Source organism: Lutra lutra, chromosome 5 (genome assembly GCF_902655055.1).
Source record: "Lutra lutra chromosome 5, mLutLut1.2, whole genome shotgun sequence".
In the NCBI taxonomy this organism is placed as follows: domain Eukaryota; kingdom Metazoa; phylum Chordata; class Mammalia; order Carnivora; family Mustelidae; genus Lutra; species Lutra lutra.
Window position 1 is genome coordinate 55,600,659 of NC_062282.1, and position 27,899 is coordinate 55,628,557.

A 27,899-nucleotide genomic window follows, 5' to 3' on the forward strand; every position below is an offset into this window, starting at 1 on the left:
ATTCTTAATCAAGAGAATGACTGGATGAAATAAATTTATGTTTTAGGAATATTATTCTCTTTTGTTGCAATGTATATTCAACTTCATAGAACAGGGTGCCTGAGATCCAGTATTTTTTTTTTTTTTTGAAAAGAATAGTAAAATGCTAAATAAATTTAATTGAAAGAGAATTAGTTCAAAATTATTTAATTTCATTTAGCTTGTTTTGATAAATAATCCTTAATAAATTTAAGGACAAGTCCATATTGCTACTGTGTGTGATTCTATAACATAATTTAATTCCTTCCATGTATCTAATTATATATCAAAAATCTGTGTTATTCTGAGAAAATATCATAGTAAAGTGAGTATATCTGATGGGTTTATGATTCTTTAAGGAATAGAAAAAATGAAATTAATTTTAAATGAGCATAAGCATTCTTCCTGTCCTTTCTTTGAGATTTCTGTAAAAATTTCAGTAAACTTCCATTGTTACTGGTGAATATATGCACTGAACATATATTCATCTATTTTGTCCAGTTAAGGAAGTTTCCTTTAGTGGTGATAAGTGCTATTATTTCTCCTTACACAAGAACTTTTAGCTTTATAAACTTCTTACGAATAATGTTATTAATAGGTTATTATTTTTTATTTATACTCATTTGTGTATAAGCAATTTTGTATAGTCATACTGCCAATCTTCTCAGGTCAATTTATATAATATTATTTATTCATATATAGTTCTGAATTTGAATGCTATATATGATATAATTTTGCCTTTGGGGACTAGAAATCACATTTCTTTTATAATTCAATATGTAATAACATAGAACTGTGCATTCAAATAGTATATAACATTACTTATTAAATGAATAAAATATAAGGAAAATTTAATCATTTGTAGACATTAAAATTTATATATTGATACAACAGGAAAAAAACCCTTGTGTTCATGTTGAATAGCAAACTCAATTTCACTTATGTGATAGAGAACATTTTCTTTTTTTTTTTTTTTAAGATTTTTTATTTATTTATTTGACAAAGAGAGATCACAAGCAGGCAGAGAGGCAGGCAGAGAGAGAGGAGGAAGCAGGCTCCCTGCTGAGCAGAGAGCCCGATGCGGGGCTCGATCCCAGGACCTTGAGATCATGACCTGAGCCGAAGGCAGCGGCTTAACCCACTGAGCCACCCAGGCGCCCCGAGAACATTTTCTTAATATAACTTAAGGGTAATTTCAATGTGCAGAATATAGATGCAAAAGCAAACAGTAGAGCTTTGGACAATGAAGAACTGTGTTTTTTAAAGAATACAAATCATGTATGACAAGCAATATAGCATTTGGAAAATAAGAGATGAGTTATTGGATAATCCCAGAAATGTTTAGTTCCTTTTTAGCATATTATTCATATGATTCACTATGACCTGTGATTTGTTTGTGATTCTTATCATGTGGATTGCAGTATCACAGAAGTTAATAGTATAGCAAAATATCAGTGTCTCTGTATCACTCCTCTCCCCAACGTAAGTTATCTTCTCTCCCTAAATCGTCAGTGTCATCATGACCCTACTTATAAAGAATTAAGGTACTTAGATCAGAATTCTATAATAAGTCATTCTTAGTTCTATTCTGGAAAATTGACTTCTGTGGCCTGTATCCTGTAATTTTGGTAACTAGATCCCAATTTCAAGCCACTTTTGCTTAGATCTTACCAATCTCCAGGCCTCTCAACTCCAGAGTCTTGAATCCTGACCCTATACATTTGTTTCTGTCAAAACCCTGGTATTTGCTTATAGACTTTCCTTTCCTTTTTTTTTTTTTAATTAATCGCCCCTTGGATTTAATTTTTAATTTTCAATTTAAATTCAATTAGCCAACATATAGTATGTCATTAATTTCAGATGTAGTTTTCAATAATTCATCAGTTGCATATAACACCCAGGGCTCAGCACATCATGCACCCTCCCCAATGCTTACCACCCAGTCATCCCATCCCCCTACTTACCTCTTCTCCAGCAACCCCCAGCCCACTTCCCATAGTTAAAAGTCTCTCATGGTTTGTCTCTACCTGATCATCTCCCATTCAGTTTTCCTTTGTGCTGCTTCCTATATTTTACATATAAATGAAGCCACATGACGATTGTCTTTCTCTGATTGACTTATTTTGCTCAGAAGAATATCTCCAGTTCCATCCACATCAATGTAACGTAAATATTCATCCCTTCTGATGGCTGAGTAATATTTCATTGTATATATATACCATGTTTTCTTTATCCATTCATCTGTCGATGGACATCTAGGTTCTTTCCACAGTTTGGTTATTGTGGATATTGCTGCTATAAACATTGGGGTGCATGTGTCCCCTGGATCCTTACGTTTGTACCTCTGGGGTCAATACCTGTAGAGCAATTGCTGGATCATAGGCTTGCCCTAATTTTAACTTCTTGAGGAATCTCCTTACTGTTTCCCTGAGTTGGCAGTACCAGCTTGCATTCCCACCAATAGTGTTCTGCATCCTTGCCAACATTTGTTGTTTCCTGACTCGTTAATTTTAGCCATTCTGACTGGTGTGAGGTGATATCTCATTGTGTTTTTGATTTGTATTTCCCTGATTCTGAGTGATGTTGACCATTTTTTCATATGTCTGTTGACCATTTGTAATGTCTTCTGTGGAGAAATGTCTCTTCATGGTTTATAGACTTTCCTGATGGTAATTATTTGTTTTCCTACCTGCTAGAATCTCCAGATGTCACTTCCTTCTAAATAGCCTTTCCCATGCTCTTTATGTTTATTGGATTATCCTTTCTCTCTGTATTAGACTTCCTTTATGAAGTTTGTGCCAACTTCAATATACTCAGATTATGAGATCTTTCAGTATACCCCTTAATCCATATACATGGGGATTTATGAGTAAAATAGAAGCCTAATGTCATCCTACTAAATTCTTACTAAAACATTCAAAGGGATATAAAGAAGGAAATCTATGTTAGCTGTGGAATTTTGTGAGGAATGCATGCCATATAGTAAATATAAAAGTTTGTCATGCATAATACCTATAGGGAAAGACCGAAACAAAATACTGGCAAAAAGATTGTGAATGACTTTCATTAGGGGCTTAACAGAATGCTGTAAATAATCACTAACTTGGTGGTGTCAAATCTAGGGGCTAGAGAAAACTGGTCTAGGTGTATGTCCTCCTCTTAGAAGTTCTTTAGGCACTTCAGATCAGTGTTTGGGGTGAGTGCCCCAAGAGCACACATGGCCAATGGGAACATGAACCAGCTGGAAACATCTTGATATAGTGAAGTTTGTCTGTGATCCACTGAGCAGTGTCATAAGAATGAAAGTTCCCCACAGTCAAACCATTTATCTAGCTTAAACAGAAAAAAAAAAAAAATATATATATATATGTATATGTGTGTGTGTGTATTAGTTTCATCGTATAAACATCACATAAATTATTATATTACTTTTGTTATATATCCCAGAAAAGTTCTGATAGGTTGGAGATACAGACTTAAAATCAGCATCAATATATGTATGTACATAAAATTATTTCTCTAAGCTCTTTCTCTTTCTCTCTCCTCCTTGGTACCTGTTATCTGGCTGAATTGCATGAAATGTGTCATGAATCATAATATCAAATGTGTTGTTTTATCATATAATGGAAATCTCACTATATCATGAGTACATTCAAGGTAAAAATGTCACAGAGGGGAACACTGAGTGGACATTTTTAAGCAATGACTTATTTGCATGGAGTAAGGGCTTGTTACCTTTCATTTCTGCAACACCAATTGAAGACACAACCTTTTGTGGTTCTTGAAGTGTTGAGTAACATTGGGACAAATATAATCTTTTTTTTTTCTTTAAAGATTTTATTTATTTATTTGACAGAGATTACAAGCAGTGGGGCAAATATAATCTTACAAGTAAGTAGGGAAGTGTGTTGGGGGAAAGGGGAGGTAAGTATATGAAAAAAGGAAGATTGGGGCGCCTGGGTGGCTCAGTGGTTAAAGCCTCTGCCTTCGGCTCAGGTCATGATCTCAGGGTCTTGGGATCGAGTTCTGCATCGGGCTCTCTGCTCATCATGGAGCCTGCCTCCTCCTCCTGTCTCTCTCTCTCTGCCTGCCTCTCTGCCTACTTGTGATCTGTCTGTCAAATTAAAAAAAAAAAATCTTTAAAAAAAAAGAAAAAAGTCTTAAAAAATAAAAAAGAAAAAAGGAAGATTGATTTTTCTTTGAAGCTATTTCAGAGTGTTTTAACTGTTGAGGTTTTGCTTTGCTGCACTGATTGTTGCAGGTGGTTATCTCACATAATCAGGGCAGTATACTTAGCCTAGGCTATTATCTGTAGAGCTCTCAAGTCTACTGTGAATTTCATCATTTGACTCTAAAACCCATTTTTTAAGCTTAAAATTTTAGAGTAAAATCCCAACCTTGGCTTTTCCGTATTTCCATCCTGGGGTTGGGACATGCTCTATCATCTGATGAGAGACAGAGAAAAAATAACCTGGAAACGGAGAAATTGTATCTTCTAACTCTTAATCCAGATGTTCCTAGTAAAAATCTAGCATAAGAAATTTAACGAAAAAATAATTTTTTTAAAGGTTTTGTTTTATTTATTTAACAGAGACAAACACAGCGAGAGAGGAAACACAAGCAAGGGGAATGGGAGAGGGAGAAGCAGGCCTCCCGCTGAGCAGGGAGCCCCATGCAGGGCTCTACCCCGGGTCCCTGGGATCATGAGGAGAGCTGAAGCCAGAGGCTTAACAACTGAGCCAGCAGGTGCCCCTTAAAGAAAAATTTTAAATAACAAGCATAAAAGGAACTCTGCATAATGAGAGGTACCATTTGGGCAGTTTCTTAGGACAAAGTTTGTGGTAAAGTTAATGAAATCTAAGTACTTATTGACTACAATGGAGTAAAGGATTAATTTAGTAAAATAAACACAGCAGTGCTGAAAATGTCTTTTGAATCACTACATATTTGGACAGAATTCTAATATGTGTACATTATTACCTTTCATAAAATTGTGTTTGTAATTTAAAGATTGAATAGCTATGGGAAGGTTTAGAAGCTTTGCTATTATATTCAAAAATATTATTTAAAAATCTTCCTTAGGGGAACCTCGGTGGCTCAGTCAGTTAAGCAACTGCCTTCAGCTCAGGTCATGATCCCAGAGTCCTGGGATGGAGTCCCTCTTCGGGTTTCCTGCTCAGTGGAGGCCTGATTCTCCCTTAGCCTACTGCTTCCCCTGTTTGTACTCTCTCTCTCCGTCAAATAAATAAAATCTTTAAAAAATTTTTTCCTGATATAATTAACTATATTCTCCTATAATAATTGTAGCACATCACCTAAGAATTTACTTGAGAATTCAACAGGATTAGTAACTTCATACTACAAACAGGAATTGGGTGAGATATGACTACCTGTACTTTCTCCCTCTCTTCTCCTTTCTCACTGTGTTCTGTGAACACCGCCCTTCTTTCTCTCCTTCAACCATGCCAATCTCTTTCCAGCATCAAGGCACTACATATGCTATTCCCTCCATGGACATTGCTCCCCAAACTCCATTTTTATATGACTGCCTACTTCTTGTTATTAGACGAGAGCTCAGATCTTCCCCTCAGTCCCACATGCTACATGTATAGGCATGCACTTGAGTGCACATACACACAATCCTAAGGCACTTACACATTATCTCCTCTGTGGGAATTGTTCCCTCCATCATGTCTCATCATTAGATGAAAGCTCACATCATCCCCTCTGTCCCATCCCCTCTGTACACACACACACACCACAGTCTTTTTCTTCATAATACTTAGATGAAAGTATTTTGTCTGTTCTTATTTATTGTATGTCTCCATCTGTTAGAACAAACTTTGTGCAGAGCAGTAACCTTTCTTATTCTCTCCTGATATTCCAATGCATAGATTCGTATCTACTTAGAGGGGGAACTCAATAAGCGTTTGTTTAATGAATCTAGTCTTTTAACAAGGCAAAGGACAGAAATATATGCCTAGATCTTCAGGAAATGTTTTACAATTATATCTTAATATTCTCCTAATGTTCTGCTCACTTTGGCTGACAGATGTTGGCCATTTCTTCATTAGCTAGTATTAAGATGAACAGGACTTATACAGGTGTATGCCATTACTATGGAGACCAGCATGGGAATGAATATTGTTGTAGATTGCTAAGAAGATAGCAAATTTGTGTTAAAATTACATATATATATATATATATATATTCTTTTTAATCCTTGGGTGGTATTGTGTGATCTGCATATTTATTATTAAGTTTAGCTTAATTCATTGTTGCCATTTGCTGAATGTATTTAAATCAATTCCTATGTTTTTATGACTGAAGATAGATGTTGATATACACATGTATGGCAGAGTTTTGAAGACCGAATACTTATTTGTGAACCATTGCATATTAAACTGTCAATGATTTGTATTTAGAAAGCATTTATATTTAAATATGTTCTTTATTAGAAACTACCAAATGCCTAAACTCAACTGCATATTTTAAATTTTCCAAGGATGGTTGAACGTGTAAGATGGTAATTATCTTTTTCTGATGTGTTGGTGCTATTAAAATCATATCATGATAACTTATCATTTACATTTAAATCTTGTTAAAATTTCAAAGCCCTGTGCTGAAAATATAAAAATAAGTGTATTTAATATAATTGACATAAGATTGCTATTTTCCACAATTTTTCTGAAGGTAATAAGAGAGATCCACTTTTGCATGCCTCTTGAAACAGCATTTTGAATTCTATCAACATCACACTCCTTTTATCCCCAGTAGTTGAAGTCCCAAAAGACTATCTCACTACAAAAATATCTGAAATATCAACTCTATGCATATAAATACAGTTGGAAGGAGAAAACACTTCATGACTTTAGAGACATCAATTTTATTACAAATTGTTCCTTCTACACACAGCAATGTGAGCATATGAGAATATGTGTGTAAATTAGTGTGTATTTCTTTCATTTTCCATTATAATTCAGTGTGCAAAAGAAACATAAAGGGAAGTATGCTATAAAATCAAGAGTTGCCACAAATTGGTTTACATGTGAATCCTTTATACTTTATTTTCTAAATTTACCACAGAGAACTCAGGTTAACAAATGACATGCAGGCTCTCATCAACCCTAAGTTCAATTCTTCTTTCTCTTATTTTCGTCTTCTTTCTCTAGAAATTTTACAAGCCAGTCAAAATGACCTGCCTCTTTTTCTCCTCCCTCCCATATATTGCACACACACACAAAATCTAAAAAAACAAGATTTCTAATTTTTCTTCCCTTTTGTTTTTAAATCATCATTAGCAAGATCTTCCCTATTGTTCACACTGAAAAGCATGGTTGTATCGAATATATTTTCCATTCATCTCTCACAACTATTTAGTAACGATGACGAATTAAATCCATCTGTGAGACATATGCATACAGTTCATTCCAGTCTCACTGTTAGTCCCTGGATCAGGATAAATTACTTGGATTGCTTTCTTCAGTTTTTGTTTGTTTGTTTTCCCCTGCCAATCTATCCTATATAGCTCATTAGGAAAAAAGAAAAAATAAAGCACAACTATAATTATGATGCTTGTCACCCTACAAACTTTCCATGATTCTTCATTGCCAAAAAAAGCAACTCATACACTTCTGTTTATTCATACTTTTAAATCAATCAATCAATTATACTTAATTGCAAAAATTCAAATTGAAAAACATATACAGAAAAGGAGGAAAAAGAATCCCTTTTACTATTGCTTTTGTAATATTATTCCCCTTTCAGTTAACATAATAATAAACAATTTGGATGGTATGATTCTATACCTGGTTTTAAAGATTGTGTGTATGTGTGCGAAAGAAGCTTGTGACCATATTTAAAAAAGAAAAAAAAGGTACTGTTATGATGAATTGACTGCTTTTTAACAGCTTGGATGAATTTCAGTTCATGTAGCCATTTTTCATTAAAAAAAATAAGTATAGCGTTTAGAACCTAGAAATCATCTTAAACTCAATAGAATTTTTTTGTATTTTACCAATATAAGATCAAATATTAATAAAGATATTTTATTTTAATTTGTGAACTCTTAGATAATTAAAATAATTAAAACTTAGTTTTCTCTAAGTGTCTTGTTTACTGATAGAATGAAAAAAAGGAGTCTTAGATTTAATAGGTACTCAAAAAGTATTTGAATCATTCATAAATATATGATACAGACATCAGTTTAATTGATTTAATGAACTTGGGGACATACATTAATATTTTAAGACATTCTGATATATTTTTATTAACAGTATTGGACAAAATGATCTTTATTGCAGTATATACAAATTAGGAAAAATGACTTATTAGAAATGAAAATATTGGGGTTTTTTTTTTTTTTGTTCTTTTGTTACCCTTACTTTCTTATACTATGATGTCTGTTATTTAAGTTTATATATATTTTCACAAACCTCCTACAAAGTTGACATGAACGATTAACTTTAAGAACTGGTGTCCTTATTTGGTATGCAGTTAATAGTACTTGGTATTTGTGATTTCATTTTTTTAAAATATTTTACTTATTTATCTGACAGAGAGTACAATCAGGGGGAGTGGTAGGGAGAGGGAGGAAGAGGATCCCACTGAGCAGAGAGTCCCCCATGGGGCTTGATCCCAAAACCTTGGGATCATGACCTGAGCTGAAGGCAGAGGCTTAACCAACTGAGCCACCCAGGCACCCAGATATTTGTGATTTCAACTATGTGTTTCAGATTTAATTGAAATCTTTCTAGGATTTATAGAACAGTCTTACAACTCCACAAAATTTCCCTGCAGGATGATAATGTTGAGTATCTGATTTTTAGATATTTATTGGATATTTGCATATTTTTAAAAAATTCTAATATAGTTAACATACAGTGTTATATTAGTTTTAGTTGTACAATATAGTGATTCAACAATTCTATGCATTACTCAGCACTCATCAAGATAGGTGTACTCTTAATCCCCTTCAACTATTTTGCCCATACTCCCACTAGTAACAACCTTTTTTTCTCTATAGTTAAGGAGTCTGGTGTTTTGGTTTGTCTCTTTTTTTCTTTTGTTTTTTAAATTCCACATATGAGTGAAATCATATGGTATTTTTTTCTGACTTATTTTGCTTAGCATTATACTCTAGACCCATGCACATTGCTGCAAATGGCAAGATTTCATTCTTTTTTATGACTGAGTAATATTCCATTGGAAAATTACATATATATGTAATTTTTTTTCCAATGGAATATTACTATATATTACTACACACACACACACACACACACACCACACATATATCACTTCTTTATCCACTTGTCTACTGATAGATACTTGCTTTGCTTCCATATCATGTCTGTTGTAAATAATGTTACAATAAATGTAGGGGTACATATATCTTTTTAAATTAGTGTTTTCATATTCTTTCAGTAAATATCCATTAGCAGAATTACTGGATCATAGGATAGTTCTATTTTTAATTTTTTGAGGAACCTCCATATTTTCTGCCACAGTGACTACACCAGTTTATATCCTCGGCAACAGTGCACAAGGGTTCCTTTTTCTCCACATCCTCACCCAACACTTGTTATTTCTTGCATATTTGATTTTAGCCATTCCAACATGTATGAGACAATATCTTATTGTGGTTTTGATTTACATTTCACTCATAATGAGTGATGTTGAGCATCTTTTCACATGTCTGTAGATCATCTGTATGTCTTCTTTGGAGAAATGTCTGTTCATATTTTCTGCCCATTCTTTTAGTTGGATTATTTGGGGTTTTTTGGTGCTGAGTTGTATAAGTTCTTCATATATTTTGGATACTAACCCTTTATTGGATAGGTTGTTTGCAAATATCTTCTCCAATTTAGTAAGTTGTCTTTTAGCTTCGTTGATTGTTTCCTTTGTTTTTGATGTAGTCCCAATGGTTTATTTTTGCTTTTGTTTCCCTTGCCTTGGGCATATATAGAAATATGGTACTATAGCTAATTCAGAGAAATTATTGCCTATGATCTCTTCTAGGATTTTTACAGTTTCAGGTCTCATGTGTAAGTTTTTAATCCATTCTGAGTTTATTTTTGTGTATGGTGTAAGGAAGTGGTCCAGTTTCATGCTTTTACATGTAGCTGTTTGGTTTTCAGTATCATTTGTTGCAGAGACTCCCCCCCCCCCCGTAATGTATTCTTGCCTCCTTTGTCATAGATTCATTGATGATAGAAGTGTGGGTTTATTTCTGGACTCTCTATTCTGTTCCATTATCTTTGTGTCTGTTTGTGTGCCAATATCATAGCTTTTGATTATTACAGATTAGTAGTGTATCTTGAAATCTAGGATTTTAATGCCTCTAGTTCTGTTCTTTTTTCAAGATTGCTTTGGTTATTTAGGATCTTTTGTCTGATATAAGTATTGTTTCCCCGGCTTTCTTTTCACTCCATTTGCATGATAAGTACTTTTCCATCTCTTCCCTTTCAGTCTGCATGTGTCTTTAAGTCTGAAGTGAGTCTCTTATAGGCAGCATATAGATGTGTACTGCTCTTTTATCCATTTTTTCACCCTATGTCTTTTGATTGGAATGTTTGGTCCATTTACATTTAAGTTAATTAAGTTAATTTTGTCCATTTATATTAAGTTAATTAAGTTAATTTAATTATTGATAAGTATGCATTTATTTTCTTTTGTTATGTATTTTGTGATTTTTTTTGTTCTTTCCTGTTTCTTCTCTTACTTTCTTCTTTCATGATTTGTTTGCTTTCTTTAGGATATACATGGATTCCTTTCTCTTTGTTTTTTGCCTATGTATTATTGGTTTTTTATTTGTGGTTAGCATTAGGTTTGTATCTAATATTTTATGCATATAGCAATTTATGTTAGGTTGATATTCTCTTAAGTTTGAACCCATTATCTACTCCTCTTACCCAGCATGTTTTAAATATATGGTGTCATACTTTATATTCTTTTATTTTTTGAATCCTTTGATTTTTATAAATATACTTATTTTTATTGCTTTTATGCTTCCTACTTTTCTTAATCCTATATATGGTCTTCTCTCTGCACTTAGAGTCCCCTTCAACATTTCTTATGAGGCTGATTTAGTGAGCATGACTTCCTTTAATTTATGTTTGTCTGGGAAACTCTTTCTTTCCCTTTTCCTGAATGATAGCCTTAGCTGAGATAGAGCATTCCTGACTACAAGTTTTCTCTATCAACACTGAATATATCATGCTATTCTCTTTTGGCCTGCAAAGTTTCTGCTGAAAAATCAGCCTTATTGGGTTTCCTTTGCGTGTAACTGTTTTCTCTGGCTACTTTTAAAATCCTCTCTTTGTCAATACTTTTAGCCATTTTAATTGCTGTGTGTCTTAGTGTCCACCTCCTGGATTGATTTTATTGGGAGCTCTCTGTACCTCTTAGACTTGGATTTCTGTTTCCTACACCAGATTTGGAAAGTTCTCATCTATTATTTCTTTAAATAAATTTTGTTCTTCCTCTTTCTTCTCCTTCTGATATCTCTGTGATTCAAATGTTATTATACTTGATGGTGTTGCTGAGTCTATTTTCAATTATTGTTATTTTTTTCTCTCCCCTGTTCAGCTTGATTTCTTTTCATTACTCTGTCCTCCATGTCACTGATCTGTTCTTCTTTCTCTAGTCTACTATTCATTCCATCTAGTGCATTTTTAATTTCAGTTATTGAATTCATCTCTGAATGGTTCTTTTTTGTTTTATGTCTTTTTGTTAAGCACATCACTGAGATCTTCCACTCTTTTCTCAAGTTCTATGAATATATTTATGACTGTTGCTTTAAATTGTCTATAAGAATACTACTTATCTCCACTTCATTTAGATTTGTGTGATTTTTGTCATGTTCTTTCATTTGAGACATATTCCTCTGTCTCCTTATTTTGTTTAACTCTTTGTTTCTATGTGTTAGGAAAGACAGATATGTCTCCTGCTCTTAGAGGTAGTAGACTTAAGAAGAAGAGGTCCCATGGTGTCCTGAATTACAATGTCACCTGTTCACCAGAACTAAGTGCTTCAGGTGTGTCTCCTATGTGTGTTGTGTGTACCCTACTGTTGTGGCTGAGCTGCACTGGCCTTCAGTCCAGTCATCTATAATTGCTCTCTGTTGTAGGCAGAGCTTGGTTAGCAGGCCAATCATCTGGCCAGCTTGGGCTTAAATTGAGTCAGGCCAGGATTTTACTAAAGATGCAGTAGTGCTGAACAGCAGGATATTTTCCCTGTGTTGTTCTCTGAGAAGCTTTTTCTGATTCTCATTGTCTGCAGTTACACCTGATATTTGCCACCAACCAACTGCTGGAGCAGCAGTTGGACTGGTATATGTGATTATTTTCCTCTTTCCCTGGGAAGGGAGTCACTTGGGAGTGGCGCTGGCCCCTGTCAGGGCTGCTTGCATACATGAATTTGGATTGGCTCCAGCCTAGAGCTTATCAGAAGGGGCAGGATTTTAGGAGGACAGTGGGTAGGGTGAGTGGGTGTTAGCAAGGTTTGCACAGGTCCACTGTGGGAAGGGACCTTTAGCTACAGGGACTGAGGCATGCCCAGTTGTAGGGAGTGGATCTGCAGAAGCATGCAGGGGTAGGATTAGGTGTTAGCAAGGTTTGTGTGGGTCTGCTGTGAAAGGAGACCTGAAGCCAAGGCCTGACTGGGGGTTGCCTGTTCTCAGGAGAATGCAGTGGCACGATGTACTTTTAGCAAGTTAGATGAAGAGTGTTCAAGTTTTGCTAGTTCTTGAATGTGTCACTGTTTATAGGCTGGGGAGCTGAGTAGGGAAATGGCTCCTGCCACCTCCTTTTTCCTGAAGAAGTCTCCCATGTCCTTGCCCCTTTAGTTCTGAGGTATTATGATTATTAAACAAACTCCCTACCATGTATGTCAGGCATTTTTCAAACTGTTGCTTCTATGTTTTATCTCTTGGGAATTGTTTGTTGTACTGCTTCTTTAAGGGCAGGGACTCAGTTTTCTCTTACATCTTACCTCTCCCAGACACCAGCCACTGATTTTTAAAGTCCAGGTGTTAAGCTCTGTTGATCATAAGAACTCATGAAATTCTGCCCCTATGGTTTTCAAAGCCAACTGTTATGGGGATTTGTTTTCCCTGTGTGAGCTCCCCAGTGTGCAAATCTATTTTTCTCTCTCCATTCCTGCAGCATCCCTTGCTCCAGTGGACACTGCCACAAGTCTGTTAGCAACCTACCACATCTCCACCTTTCCTACACACTTGATGTGGCCTCTTCTCTCCATTTATCTGTGAAGTTTATTTTGTCAGTCTTTGGTTGTTTTCTGGCTTATTTGCACTGATGTGGGTGTTATCTAGTTGGATCTCTGGGAGAAAGTGAGTTTAGGGTCCTCCTACTCTACCATCTTACCCATAAGTACTTTCTTTAGAGAATTACATAAATTTTATATATTTGAGAGTAATGTCTAAAATTCTTTCCTTTTCCTTACTTGAGCTGTGTTTTTATTGTTGAGTTATAAGAATTATTTACATATTCTATAAATTATTGATTTTAACCCTCATATAAATTTTAAAACTCATGTAATGTTTTAAATTATTTTGAATATTTGATTTAATCCTCATATAATGTTAAAATTCATGCCATGCTCCCACTGAATACAAGTCTTTTATCAGACATATGGTTTGGAAGCATTTTGTCCCATTCTATGAGTTTTCTTTTCACTTTCTTAATCATGTCTTTTCAAGCACAGATTTTTAAAAATTATATCCAGTTCTTCTGTTTTCTTCTTTTGTTGCTTTTGGTTTTGGTCTCCTATCTAGAAAAACATTGTCTAATTCAAGGTCACAGGATTTAAATCTGTTTTCTTCTAAGAATTTTAGCTTCCATTATTAAACTTATGTTTAATTTACAGTGTGTTATTTTTCATATCTTACATTAATTAGTGGTTCAACTTCATTATTTTGTTTTTGAATGTCCAGTTATCCTAGTACCATTTGTTGTATCCTGTCCTTCCTACACTGAATTGTCTTGGTACTCTTCTTGAAAACGAATTGACCATAAATATTAAGGTGTATTTATGGACTCTTGATTCTATTTTTTTGATTGTTAGGCCCATCTTTATGCCAGTACTACTATACAGTCTTGATTATGGTACTTTGTATTACATTTTGAAATGGGGATTTGTGAGTCCTCCAGTTTTGCTTTTCCTTTTCAAGATTGTTTTAAATGTTCTGGGTCCCTTGCATTTCCATATGAATTCTGGGATCGGTTTGCCAATTTCTGAAAGAAATAAAAAGCAGCTACAATTTTTATAGGGATTGCATTGAACCTATACATTGGGGATTATTGCCATTTAAAAAAATAAATATTCTAATTAATAAACCCAGGATCCTCCACACATTTAGGCATTTTAAATTCCTCTTAGCTTATGGTCTTACTCTTCTTCTGTTAAATTAATTTCTAAAAATTTGTTAGTAGTAAAACTAATATATTTTACTCATTTTGGTGCTATTATAAATGGAATTGTTTATTTTAATTTCATTTCTAGATTGGTCACTACTAGCACTTAGAAATGCAACTAATGTTTAAATATTGATGTTATATCTTTCAACCTTGCTAACATGTAGAACAAATCTTACATTGTAGGATAAATCCAGCTTGGTCATAATATATAATACTTTTATGTATTTTTGGACTTGGTCTTTAGTCTTTAGTCAAGAATATATAAGTAATGTGTAATATGTAAGTAATATATGTAATACATAATATGTATTATGTAAGTAATACCAATCTGTAGTCTCTCTTTCTCTCTCTGTCTTCCCCCACTGCTGTTTGTTTTGTTTTGTTTTGTTTTGTTTTTTTGTGATGTCTGTCTGGTTTTGGTATCAAGGTAATATTTGCCTCATAAAATAAACTGAGAATTATTGGTGGCAGTTCTATAAACATTTGATAGAATTCACAAGTGAAGCCATGTGGCCCTGGGTTATTGTTTAGGAAATTAAAAAAAAAAATTCATCAATTCAGTTTCTTCATTATAGGCTCTTGAAGATTTCCTGTTTATTTTGAGTTAGTTTTGGCAGTTAGAATCTTTTTAGGAATTTATTTGTTTTATGTATGTTATTTAATTTGCTCACATAGAATTTTTTATATAACAAATACCATTATAATCTTTTAAATTCTATAAGTGTACTGGTAATATGACCTCTTTTATTGCTGATTTTAATAAGTTTTTTTTTTCCTCTTTCTCTCTTTCCCTTTTTTCCCCCCTCTTTTGGTCAATATAGCTAATGGTTTATCTTTGTTCTTGATCTTTTCAAAGAAACAACATTTGATTCCATCGATTTTCTCTGTTTTTCTATATTCATTTTCATTTAAATCTGGCCTAATTGTCATTAGTTTTTTCTTTCTACTACCTTTTTATTTAGTTTTGCTCTTATTTTTCTAGCTTTTAATGGTGGAATGTTAGGTTATTGTTTTGACATTTTCATTTTAACATAAGATTTTGTAATTATAATTTACCTCTAGGTACTGCTTTCACTACATCTATAAATTTTGATACATTGAGTTTTTTTTCATTAATCTTAAAATATTTCAGTATTTCACAGTGATTTTTTATTAACCACATCAATTATTTAGTGATGTGTTCTATAGTTTCCACAAATTTGGAAATGTTCAAATCAACTTTCTGATTTCTGATTTTATCCTCTTGTGCTCACAGAAAATGCTTTTAAATATTAAGTCCTTTAAATTTATTGAGGTTTGTTTTATGGCCTAGCATATAGTTTCTTCTGATAAATGTTTCCAGTGCACTTTAGAATTGTATGTATATTGTATGTATGTATGTATATAGAATGTATATTCTGCTTTTGTTAAGTGTAGTGTCACTTGTCTGTTAAGTCTGTTTGTTTTACAGTGTTTTCAAGTCTTCTGTTTCTTTTAATATTCTGTGTTGTTTTATTTATTACTTAAAGTGGGGTGTTAAAGTATCCAACTATTATTGTTGAATTATCTATATCTTCAGTTTTATGAGTTTTTGCTTCATATATTTGGGATCTTTGTTATTAGTTACAAATGTTTAGAATTGTTATGTATTTTTATATACTTTTGGTGGATTAACAATTTCACCTATATAAGATGTCCTTATTTGTCTCTATAAAAAATTTTGTATTAAAGGTTATTTTTTGGGGGGCACCTGGGTGGCTCAGTGGGTTAAGCCTCTGCCTTCGGCTCAGGTCATGATCTCAGGGTCCTGGGATCGAGCCCCATGTCGGGCTCTCTGCTTGGTGGGGAGCCTGCTTCCCTCTCCCTCTCTGCCTGCCTCTCTGCCTACTTGTGATCTCTCTCTGTCAAATAAATAAAAAAAAAAATCTTAAAAAAAAAAGGTTTTATTTTTTTGATGTTAGTTTAGTCACTTCAGCTCTTTTGGTTATTATTTACATGGTATATATATATATATTTATCATTTATTTTCTACCTATTTTTTAAATAAATGTATGACTCTTCTGAATATAAAGTAATTAGAACATAAGTTTTTTTTTCTTCTTTTATCTCTTTTTAAAAACTTATCCGTTTATTATTTGAGAGAGAGAAAGCACAAATGAGGGGAGGAGCAGAGGGAGAGGAACAAACAGACTCCATGCCAAGCTCAGAACCTGAAATTGGGCTTGATTCCATGACCCTGAGCCCATGACCTGAGCCCAAATCAAGAGTCAAATGCTCAACTGACTGAGCCACCCAGGTGCTCCTAGAACATTTGTTTTTAAAAAACCCATTCTGCTAATATCTGCCATTTGATCTGAGGGTCTAAATAATTTACATTAAATGTAATTATTATAAATTAGGATCTACCTCAGTCATTTTGTTATTTTCTCTATTTATCATATGTCTTTTTTGTTCTTCAAGCCCCCCAGTATTCCTTTTTATGTCAGATAGTTATTTCTGGTGTGCCATTTTAATTTCCTTGTCATTTCTTTTACTATATGAGCTATTTGAATTATTTTCCTAGTGTTTTAGGAATGAATATTAGCACCTTATTTCAAGATAAATTGTTTTAGGAATGAGTATTAGCATCTTATTTCAAGATAAACTAGAAAGCTGTAGTAATCAAAACAGTATGTTACTGGCACAAAAACAGACATACAGATCAGTGGAACAGAAGAGAGAGCCCAAAAGTAACTCTACAATTACACGGTGAACTGATCTATGACAAAGGAAGTAGGAAAATGCAATGGGAAAATGACAGTCTCTTCAACAAATGGTGTTGGGAAAACTGGACAGGTAGATTCAAAAGAATGGAACTGGACTACTTTCTTGTATCATATACAAAAAAAAACTCAAAAAAGGGCCACCTGGGTGGCTCAATCGGTTAAGCTTCCAACTCAGACTTCAGAAAAAGTTGATTTTGAAAATTTTTCTGCTGTTCTCATTGCATTTATGGAGGAGAGGATTTTTTGAGTTCCGTACTCTGCCCTTCCTGCTGATATCCAGTAGTGGCCTCTCCAAATAAATACTAATAATTTCTACTATAATTAAGCAACAAATGAAACAAAAATTAAAATATCAGGGATATTGAAATTAATTTTTGGGAAATAAAACTCTATCACAAGAATCATTCCCTTAGAAAAAAAAAGAATATTAAAAACTAATGATCTCTTTTCATGCTGTCCATTACCACTTTGGTTTTTTACATATTCAAAGAAAATACACAAGGAATCATTGAAGGAATTGAGTGTTTTATACTTTTCACATTTTCAATTGAATAGAACCTTAGTCTAACTTCAGTTGTACAGAGTAATTTCAGTTAGTAAGAGTGAGAAAAATATATTTGCAATTTACAATGCATAATTGATGACAATTATACCAACTTAATGTAATGTTTTTATTGATGCCTAATAGAATATTATTGTATAACTGCATCATTAAACAATAAACTTATCTTCAATAAAATTAAAAGTAATTTTATTTATATCATATATAGATATAAAAATTATTTTTTAAGAGAAAGTCTAAAATAGCCTCTGGGATGAATTTGAAATATACCATTGCTTCTTTCTATACTTGTAAAAGAAACATACTGTAGGCATTAAATCAATTTCCATTGTAACCCAGTGTATAATCATGCTAAATAGTTTAACACTAGACTGATAAAAATATCATTTAGTACATTAGAAATATTTAGAACTAAAAAGTTCCCTTACAAAGCAAATAAATCCTTTAAAGTTTCCAGTGCAGTTACTTTGTTTCATGGCTATGAAACATTTATATTTAATTCTTTTTGATCCAAGGTTAAAACTTTCTGGTTTTAAAGCAGTTTATTTTTGTACCTGTTAAAATCAGCATCAAATGAATATGCTATGACACATTTTTTACTTCAAATTATATTTAGAATGGTTATTGCATTGTTTTTTTAATTGACAGAATTATGTATATATTAACAAATATTTCTTGTTATTATATAACTGTAATTATGCATATTTAATTTTATCACTAAAGAAATATGAAAAGATGATATAAGAATCGTTTTAAGTATAATGATAACAATAAGTATATATGTTTATATGATATGATATGTGTATATCATATAATATAATCATATAATATATATATTATATATATAATATATGATAATATTATATATATTATATATATAATTATATATATAATCATATAATAAGTATATATGTTTATATGATATGATATGATATAAACATATGATATATATGTTTATATGTTTATATGATATAAGACTATAAATGTTTATATAAACATACTAAGTATGTTTATATAAACATTTATAGTCTTATATCTCTTTCTTATAACACCAGTTGGTGTGTCATTTAGAGCTCTTACCTTGGTTGCAGAAATAGAAATCAACCTTACCTTAACTAAAATTTCCAAAAGTATATCTGGAGGATTAAAGACTTGACAAGTGTCAGGAGTCTGGGGGGAAACAAATGAAAAGAAATGAAGGCAGACCTGGGGTGCCAAAGAGATAAGAGCTGGAAAAAGAATGTTTTCATGGAGATATGGGGTGGGGGGGGGGGGAGAGTAGGGGAAAGGAAGGAAAGCAGGAAGGAAGACTAGTGAAATAATGGAAAAAATATCAAAGAGATAAACAATGAAGTTTTCCACAACTGAACGACATGATTTTTTTTAATTGCAAGTATCCACTAAGGTCTCAAGAAATTAAGTGAAAAGTAATCTACACTTGGCACATCACTATGGAATTTTAGAATACCAGGGTTGTAGACACGGTCACAAGAACTTCCAGAGGAAATAATCAGTTCACATTCACAGTTTCAAAGATGGGAATAACACTGGACTTATTAACAATACCCTAAGCTTAAGACGACCGTGGAAAATTACTAACAAAATTCTAAGGTATCAAATAGCAGCATAGATTATTAGGATTAACCAAGTGACAATAGGAGATAAAAATTGAATTACAGTTTCTTTTTTGCATGTAAAATGTAGAAAAAAACAAAAAACAACAACAAAAACTCCTAAAGCCCCTTCAGAGGAAGCTAATAGAGGAAGCCAAGTAGCAAAGATAATGGGGTAAACTAAGAAAAAGGAAGAGCATGTCTAGTCTAATGGCAATATTTACAAATTATTCTCTGTACTACTTTGTGTTTTTAATTTTTTTCAAAATAAAAAAAATAGAGTGACGTTTAGAACACAAGTTATATATTACTCTTTATCATAAAAATTATTTTAATGTCTAAAAGTTCAGTCTTAAAATTATTTAAAAATACTCTGAGCATAAGAAATATATGTTATAAATATAAGAAGTTCTTAATATAAGAAGTAAGTGTTCTGACTTGAGTAACTCTAAACAGATAATAATGCTACCTAAGAGGTCACTTGGAAAATTGTGTATTAAATTTTGTTTCCTTTCAATTACATTTAATTAATTAAAGACAAATGGTTTAGAGATATTTTCTGCCATTAAGGCATTGGAGGAATGTTGGTATGTGTATTAAACATTTAAATGATACAGCTATCCATAAGTATGTTTTGGGTATGTATTGGTTCTTTGAAAAGATAAAAATAAGTGCTCTAAGAACCTGTGAGTACCTGTGTCAAAGAACTACTCCTCCCTGCAGAAAAAAGTACCTGATCTCAACTTGTCCAACTACCAGCTCTGCCAGCTCAGTGACTAAGAGAATAAGGGAAGATATATATAGCCACAAATTTAGCTGTATATACTGAGGATTTGGATTTATTAGGAGACATGATAATATTTGAAATCAAACATATAATATAATAACGGCAAGACTATGATAATACAAATTATTACTAAGGCCAGAAAATGTTAGAAAGGAAAGAATACTCTTATCCTAAGTATGTATTCAAAATATATATTTCTATTATAAACTATATACTGTATATTTCAATCATTAGAATAGCTCAGTCTCAAGGACTTTCTCTTTCAGTAAAGGTAGATTAGCTAGTTGATACCAACTCTCTCTTTGAAGACACTAAAATGACAGAAGAAATTTTTAAAAATCTTGTCAAAAATGCCAAACACAAAAAGCATGTATATGCATATGTATATGTATTTATATATGTATGAATGTATATTGAGCCAAGAACTTAGAAATTTCCTGGAAGCATTTGCCAATATATCAAATATATAGGTGAGAAGCTGAGCTGTGTTTTTGAAAAGTCAAGGGCTAAGTGGACCACATGAGAAATAAGAGTCACTTAGCACTGTTAATTGCAAACGGCTATACCCTAAAAGTAGGGTGTTTTCAAAATTGCTTGATTTTTTGAAAGGACTCTTTCCTAGTTTCATGCCATTTTCGTACTTTGAAAAAATCTCAAACTCTTAACAAAAATTAAGAGATTCTAGATTTCTAATTGCTGGCAAAAACAAGCAAACAAAATTGAGCAAAAGAGTCATTTTTGAATAAAGATAACATCATTCTTGACCCTAAGATATTTTCACAAATGACTATTCAAGTATAATATGCAGTACATCGTGACATATAACAAAGAACAGGAAGATTCACGATGTGAGAGAGAACAGAGCAGTTGCTGTTCTTTTGATTGCCATAAGAAAATAAGCATATGTAAATTCCAAGTTATCAGAGGGTAATATTGAGTGACACATTTTTGTCTTTTTTCTTTTTCTTAATAAATGCAAAAGAAAGCAAAAGGTGAAAGGAGATAGAAATTGAATGGGACAAATAGAAAGCATATAAGATGTATATAGGATAAGTCAGGTAGAGAAAGACAAATACTGTATGATACCACTTATATGTGGAGTCTAAACAAGTCTAACTTGTAGAAACAGAGATTAGAATGTTGGTTATCAGGGGTTGGGGATTGCAGAAATGTGGAGATGATGCTTAAAAAGCACAGACCTCTGGTTTTAAGATGAGTAAGTTTGGGGGATCTATTGTACAGCGTGGTGAGTATAGTTAAGAACACTGTATTATATACTTTGAAGTTGCTAATAGAGTAGATTTTAAATGTTCTCTGTACAAAAAGAAATGATAATTCTGAGATGTGATAGAGGTGTTAAAGTGATAATCATTTTGCAATATATAAATGGATTAAATCATCACATTATGCACCTTAAACTTACGTAATACTATATTTCAATTATATCTCAATAAAGCTAAAAAAACAAAATTTAACTTTAAACATAAACTAAGCAATAATTCTATTAAATTTAAATGGAATGAATGTTTCAGTTTAAAACTGGGAGACATAACAAAATCCATTTTTTGCTTTTATTAACTTGCTCATAAGAAACACATCTGTAACAAAGAATATAGAAAGTTTGAAAAGAATAGAAATGGCATATAATTGCAAATATTAAACAAAAGAGAACTGATGTTGCTTGATACAATTATCAGGAATGTAGGCTTTAGGGTAATAATCATTTTAGAGATAAAGAGGATAGATAAAGAAGATTATCTGTATATATCAAATGTATAAAAATCTAATTCATGAGGAAGGAAGACATAGCAGTTCTAAATTTGTATGTGGCTATAAGATGCCCTCAAAGCATATGAAGTGAAAATTCATGAAATTGACAGGGGAAGTAGAAAAATGCATGATCATAGTAGATGTTAACATTTTTTCTTTTTACTGTGTTGTTATTTAGAAAAAAAACAGACAAAACTTAAATAGTATATAGAACATTTGAATAACCAAATCAGAAAATTGATCTGATGAACTTGTTAGTATATTGTACCCACCTACTGCAGAATATATCATTCCAAGAACACATAAAATATTTGCAAACATTGATTACGTTATGACCTAGGCATAAGTTTCAAGAAATTTAAAGGACTGAAATTATATAATGTGTGTTCTCTGACTATAGTCCAATTAGACAAGAAATCAAAAATGAAATGGAGAAAATTCCCATACATTTTGAAATACATATATATATATTTACATACATATATGAATATATACATACACACATACTTAACACCCACAATGCTAAGTACTTACTGAAAAAAGAGTCTCACAGAATTGGAAATTAGAAATATTTTAAGCTGAAAGATAATAAACACTACCTATCAGAATTTGTGTTAAACAGTTAAAGTTCTACTTGGGAGAAATTAATAGCCTTATATATTTATATTTTTTAAAATGAAGCTATTACTAACCTGTATATCCATTTTAAGAGGTTAGAACACAAGCAATATATAGCCAAGAAAAATAAAAGAATGGAAAAAATAGAAATAGGAGTAGAAATTAGAATTAATAAAGCTTTAGTAATTAGCAGAAATTTATAAAAGCATACATATGTAAATATATATGTGTTTATAAACGTATATGCAATGGAAGCACATGTATAGAATGGAAATAAAAAAAATGCCCAAGTCTTTTTAATAGACTTATAAAAAATCATTGATGTGAGAGAACAAAACAAAGACAAAAGTAACTATTATCAGGAATAAAAAGAATAAACATTACTCTAGATCTTCTAGAATAAACATTAAAAATATAAAAGAAAGTTATAAACAAACTTTATGCCAAAAATGAAAATTTGAATGAAAAGAGAAATTTATAGGAATGTACAATAGGATTGTCACAAAAAGAAATAGAAAACTTGAATATTAATATACTTTTAAAGAAATTGAATCAGTAATTAAAATTTTCCATAATTTTCTAAGACCAGTTGGCTTTTATAGCAGTTTCTAACAAATGTGCATGAAAAATAAGAAATATCAGTATTTCACAAATTTCCAAATAATGAAACAATAAAAAAACAGTTACTTATTTCTGCTTTTCCCCCACCGGTAAAACTTTGACACTAAAACCCAGTGAAGAGAGGATAGGAAAATACTATTTTTAGGTAATCTTAGTCACAGTCAGAAATTCAAAACTGTTAAGCAGAATTGAGAAACCCGTATCTATAAAAAGCAATGTGCTCATTTGAGGCTTATTTGAGAAATTCATCGTTCATTTAACATTCAAAAAATCAATAATTACAATTTGCCACATTACAGAAAAAAGAAGAAAATTCACACTATCTCAATAAGAAAAAGCTGATTAATTTCAGAATCTATTTATAATAAAAGAAAAAAAACCTCAGCAAAGTAGAAAGAGAACTTTCTTAATTAAAAAGAAATTAAATGAACCTGCAAAAGCTACGTAGAAGACATCATACTTAACATTTGGTTTCTAAAAAACAATGACATTTTTTCCCCTTCAAGAACAGGATCAAGTTCTTGTTACCAGTATCACCAGTGCTGCTTAATTTTGTTCTGGAAATCTTAATGCTTTTTTTTTTTTTTTAAGTCTTAATGCTTTTAGTGAAGAAAATGATATAAAATTTAAAGGGATTAAAGACAGTGTACCAACTTTCATTTAAGTAGAGGATATGATTATCTACTAGGAAAGCCAAGAATCTACAAGTGTATTATTAAAATTAATAAAATATTTTAGCAAACCTCCTGACTAAAAGATTGTGCTATAAACATAGAATGCCCTATTTTAGTAAAACTTAATGAATTACAGCTCCATGTAACAGCAATGAATCTTGAAAAAACTATTTTTATAGATTTCAAAACAAAGATAAACATTAATGTTTTAATATGCAAACCTAGCTAGTAAGACTATAGAAGGGGAAGTAAGCAAAAGAATTAAAGGCTGGATATAAAGGTGGTCTGGTCTAGAAGAGGTGTATGCATAGGGAAAGCAAGATGCTTCTGTACTTTAGGTGTCTGTGCTGTGATAATTACATGGCTAATGTTTTCATCATAATGTGTCAAAGCTAATCATTTATATTTTATAAACTTTCTTTTATGTGTGCTATGAATAAATTTTTAAAAAGTTTTAAAAAGTAGCTTGAACTCTGGGCAGTTTGGAGAGGTAGTGATATGGAGGTGGAGAGAAATGAAAAGCACCACTTCACAATCAGAAAGTGCTTGATAAATAGCCGTATAGAAGGTATTTTACCAAAAGTTGCATTGTCTTGTTAATTAAAACAAACAGACAAACAAACAAACAAAATTGCTCTTTTGCTGCAACCCCCCAAAACAAAAGTATAAAAGGAATAAAGAATGATCAAAGTTTGTCACTTTGTTTTGAGATTTAATGACTCCTAGTTAAAAGAGTTCCTGAACAAATACTTTCACACGTTATGGAAACAGAGCTTGAGTTATATTTGTGTCATCTGGAGGAAAAAAAAACCTGAAGCATGATTTAGACTTAATTATATATAATATTTGTGATTTCTATAGTTAGTTTTAAGGATCTATATTGTCTTTCAGAGAGACTATTTATTACTCAATTGTGTTTGTTTTTCAAATAGATAACTCTGCCAAATATTCTAAAAGGGTACTTTTATTAGATTTTTAAATGAATTTAGGAAACCAGTGGTTTCAGTGGCACTTACTGATATGGCACTTTAAAATTTATAATACGTGTTTGCCTCCCACACTATTATAAAAAGTAGATTAGTGAGTGGAACATTAATAAATGACACTGTTGATGGAAAGTAGCAGGTGCAATTTTGCTTCTGCCTGAATTTGAGAGATGCGTGTTCTACGACTGTATAATAGCTACACACAAGTCCTATGTCTGTACTTAAAGAAGGATCAATATCCAATTCTTAGGTGATAGCATCTTTTTTTAGAGATATGATGGAAGATGTCAAACCTTGTTAACCTGATCTATTAAAAGTTATCAAAAATATAATAGATGAGAGCATCAAACTATTTTACAATTAGCCACTCACAGGTGGCTAAATTTTCATAAAAGAATCATTCATGGTGTAGTGCAGTGTTTAGTTGCTTGAGGAAGAGTGAACAAATTTATTGAAATTCATGACACAACAGCCACTAACAAATGTTACTAGGCAGTTTTCTAAAATGTATGGACCCCCACAAAATATTATTTCTTCTTTTAGAAGTCATTTAGTAATTATCATTATGAGTCACACATGGTAGCTATCATATAAACATTAAATAAAAAAGGTTTCTATAGTAATTTGCTTATAATCTCCTGAAAATCAGAACTTTCATTCATCATACCTAATATTTGAACATGTTTGAGTATTATGTTAATGGCTTTTTTGTTTATTCCTATCACTGCCTTGTCTTGAAAATTAGGCTCTCATACCACACAGAAAGTTCTAGTGGCTGGCACTTGTGTAAAATAGCTACATTCCACATTAAGAAAGGACTATTATATAATTAGAATTTGATATGCAAAGGTCATTTTGGAAATATAAGTTACCAGCAGAATATTTATTATACAAATATATCATTGGCCATGCCATGCAAGGAGGGTTTGCCAGAACCATGGACACAACTTTATTTTTTCCTAGCAATCAAGATGTCTACTGTTTTATTTACATGTAATTAATAGATATCCACTACGTCCGTTCTATACCACACATTCTGATTTCTGTAGTTACCTATTTCACTCATTGTTTTATATTTCATTAACAAAAGCAATGCTTGGAAATAAAACTGAGTAAGAAAAAAATTGAGTTTTTATTATGGCCTTTGAATTATATGAATTTCTATGAGGAAGAAGCTCACATTATTTAAATGAGGAATAAAGTTATCTTTTTTGAGTTAAAATATGTATTTTAGGGGAATGATGCAAATAAAAGGCATTTACTCTAAGACTGCTAATTGTATACATTCTAGGAATTTTTAAATTAATCCAAATTTATGTTTTCATGATATGTTAATCCAGGTGATTGTCATTCATTCCTGAAATATTTATTAAGTATATTTATGGGTCATGTGCTTTTCCAGGCACTGGATATAAAGTTGTGAAGAAGTCAGACAAGTTACTTATCAGAGTTTATATTCTGATGGAGAGAGAAAAAACAAGATCATTTCAGGTAGTGCAAACCTCTAGTACAAAAAGAAATTATGTTGCAATGACAAAGACTGTAGATGTGCTTATTTAGGTATTTTGGTTAACAAAATCCTCTTTGAGATGTGGTGATTAAATCAGCCGCATTCTATACTAGAATAAGTTGGTTTATCAAGGTCTAGAGAAAGAGTTTCCAGACAGTGAATGGAGAGGTCAAAAGCCCTATGGTAAGACTAAGTCTGGCAACTCTGACGACATTACAAAGCCAATGTTGTTGAATCCTAAGAAGAAAGTGAATGATAGGATATAAACTCAAAAATAGAGAAAGACCAGTTTGCAAAAAGTCCTTTCATGACATGGCAACATGTTTGAATTGTTGACTCCATATAATGAGAAGGGAATAATATGATCTGAGTGACTTTTCAAATGCATTCCAATTTTGTATGGAGAATGAATCACAGATACCAGTTACAAGTTATTACTCTGGTTTAGGCAAAATGTGTTTGCAATAGCTACAAAATTATTGAGCAATTGTTTAAAATTATCTTTGCCAGAGGCTGTTTATCTGGGGAAAAAAAAATCTCAGGAGAGACATTGATTTGAATTTTTTTTAAGTTCCAAATAGTTTGAATGGTATGTTTAATCTATGTCTTACACAGTATTTTGATAATAGTTTCAGCTTGATAAAGCAAATAAATAAATAAATAAAATAAAGCAACAATATTCATATACTTTTACTAATATTTTATTAGAAATAATTTTTATAAAGGAAACTGTAGTATAACCTAATGGTTTTATATTAATTTCTTTTCGAATTAACAACAGGATTTTTAAATTTAAAATAAACCTTTCCGGGGCGCCTGGGTGGCTCAGTGGGTTAAGCCGCTGCCTTCGGCTCAGGTCATTATCTCAGAGTCCTGGGATCGAGCCCCGCATTGGGCTCTCTGCTCAGCAGGGAGCCTGCTTCCTCCTCTCTCTCTGCCTGCCTCTCTGCCTGCTTGTGACCTCTCTGTCAAATAAATAAATAAAATCTTTAAAAAAAATAAATAAAATAAAATAAACCTTTCCAACACATTATTTGTTGTATTAAAAATACGAGTTATTGATCCTTCTGTTAGCAATGGCAAATTACTATTTTCCTAACCCTTAGCAGATGCATCTTCAATTCTCTAATTGATTACTTCGAGCTCCTCAGACTTTGAAATTACATTGTTCCAAAGAATATTGATTGGCATGCTGCAAAAAAAAAAAGCCTATACCCACTTATGTTAGATCACTTGAGCCTTTAATGAGGTAAAACTATATCATTGTGTATTTTTTTTTAAAGAGTGCAAGCAGAACTTCGCATACATATTTGCTATGGGACAGTTTTTTTCTAACAGTGTGCTGTTCAACCCTATCCAGCAGAACACCATTTGAAAAGGCAAATAATTTAGATAATTTAGGCACAGACCTCATTATTTACATTGAGCTTTTAGTATCCTTAGATCTACATGAGTATTGTGTGGCCCTTATAAACCTAGCTAGGATAAATAAATTATATCTATATATATCTGTCAGTTTCCATTTGCTACATGTGGTTTTATATAAACTATTTAGAAT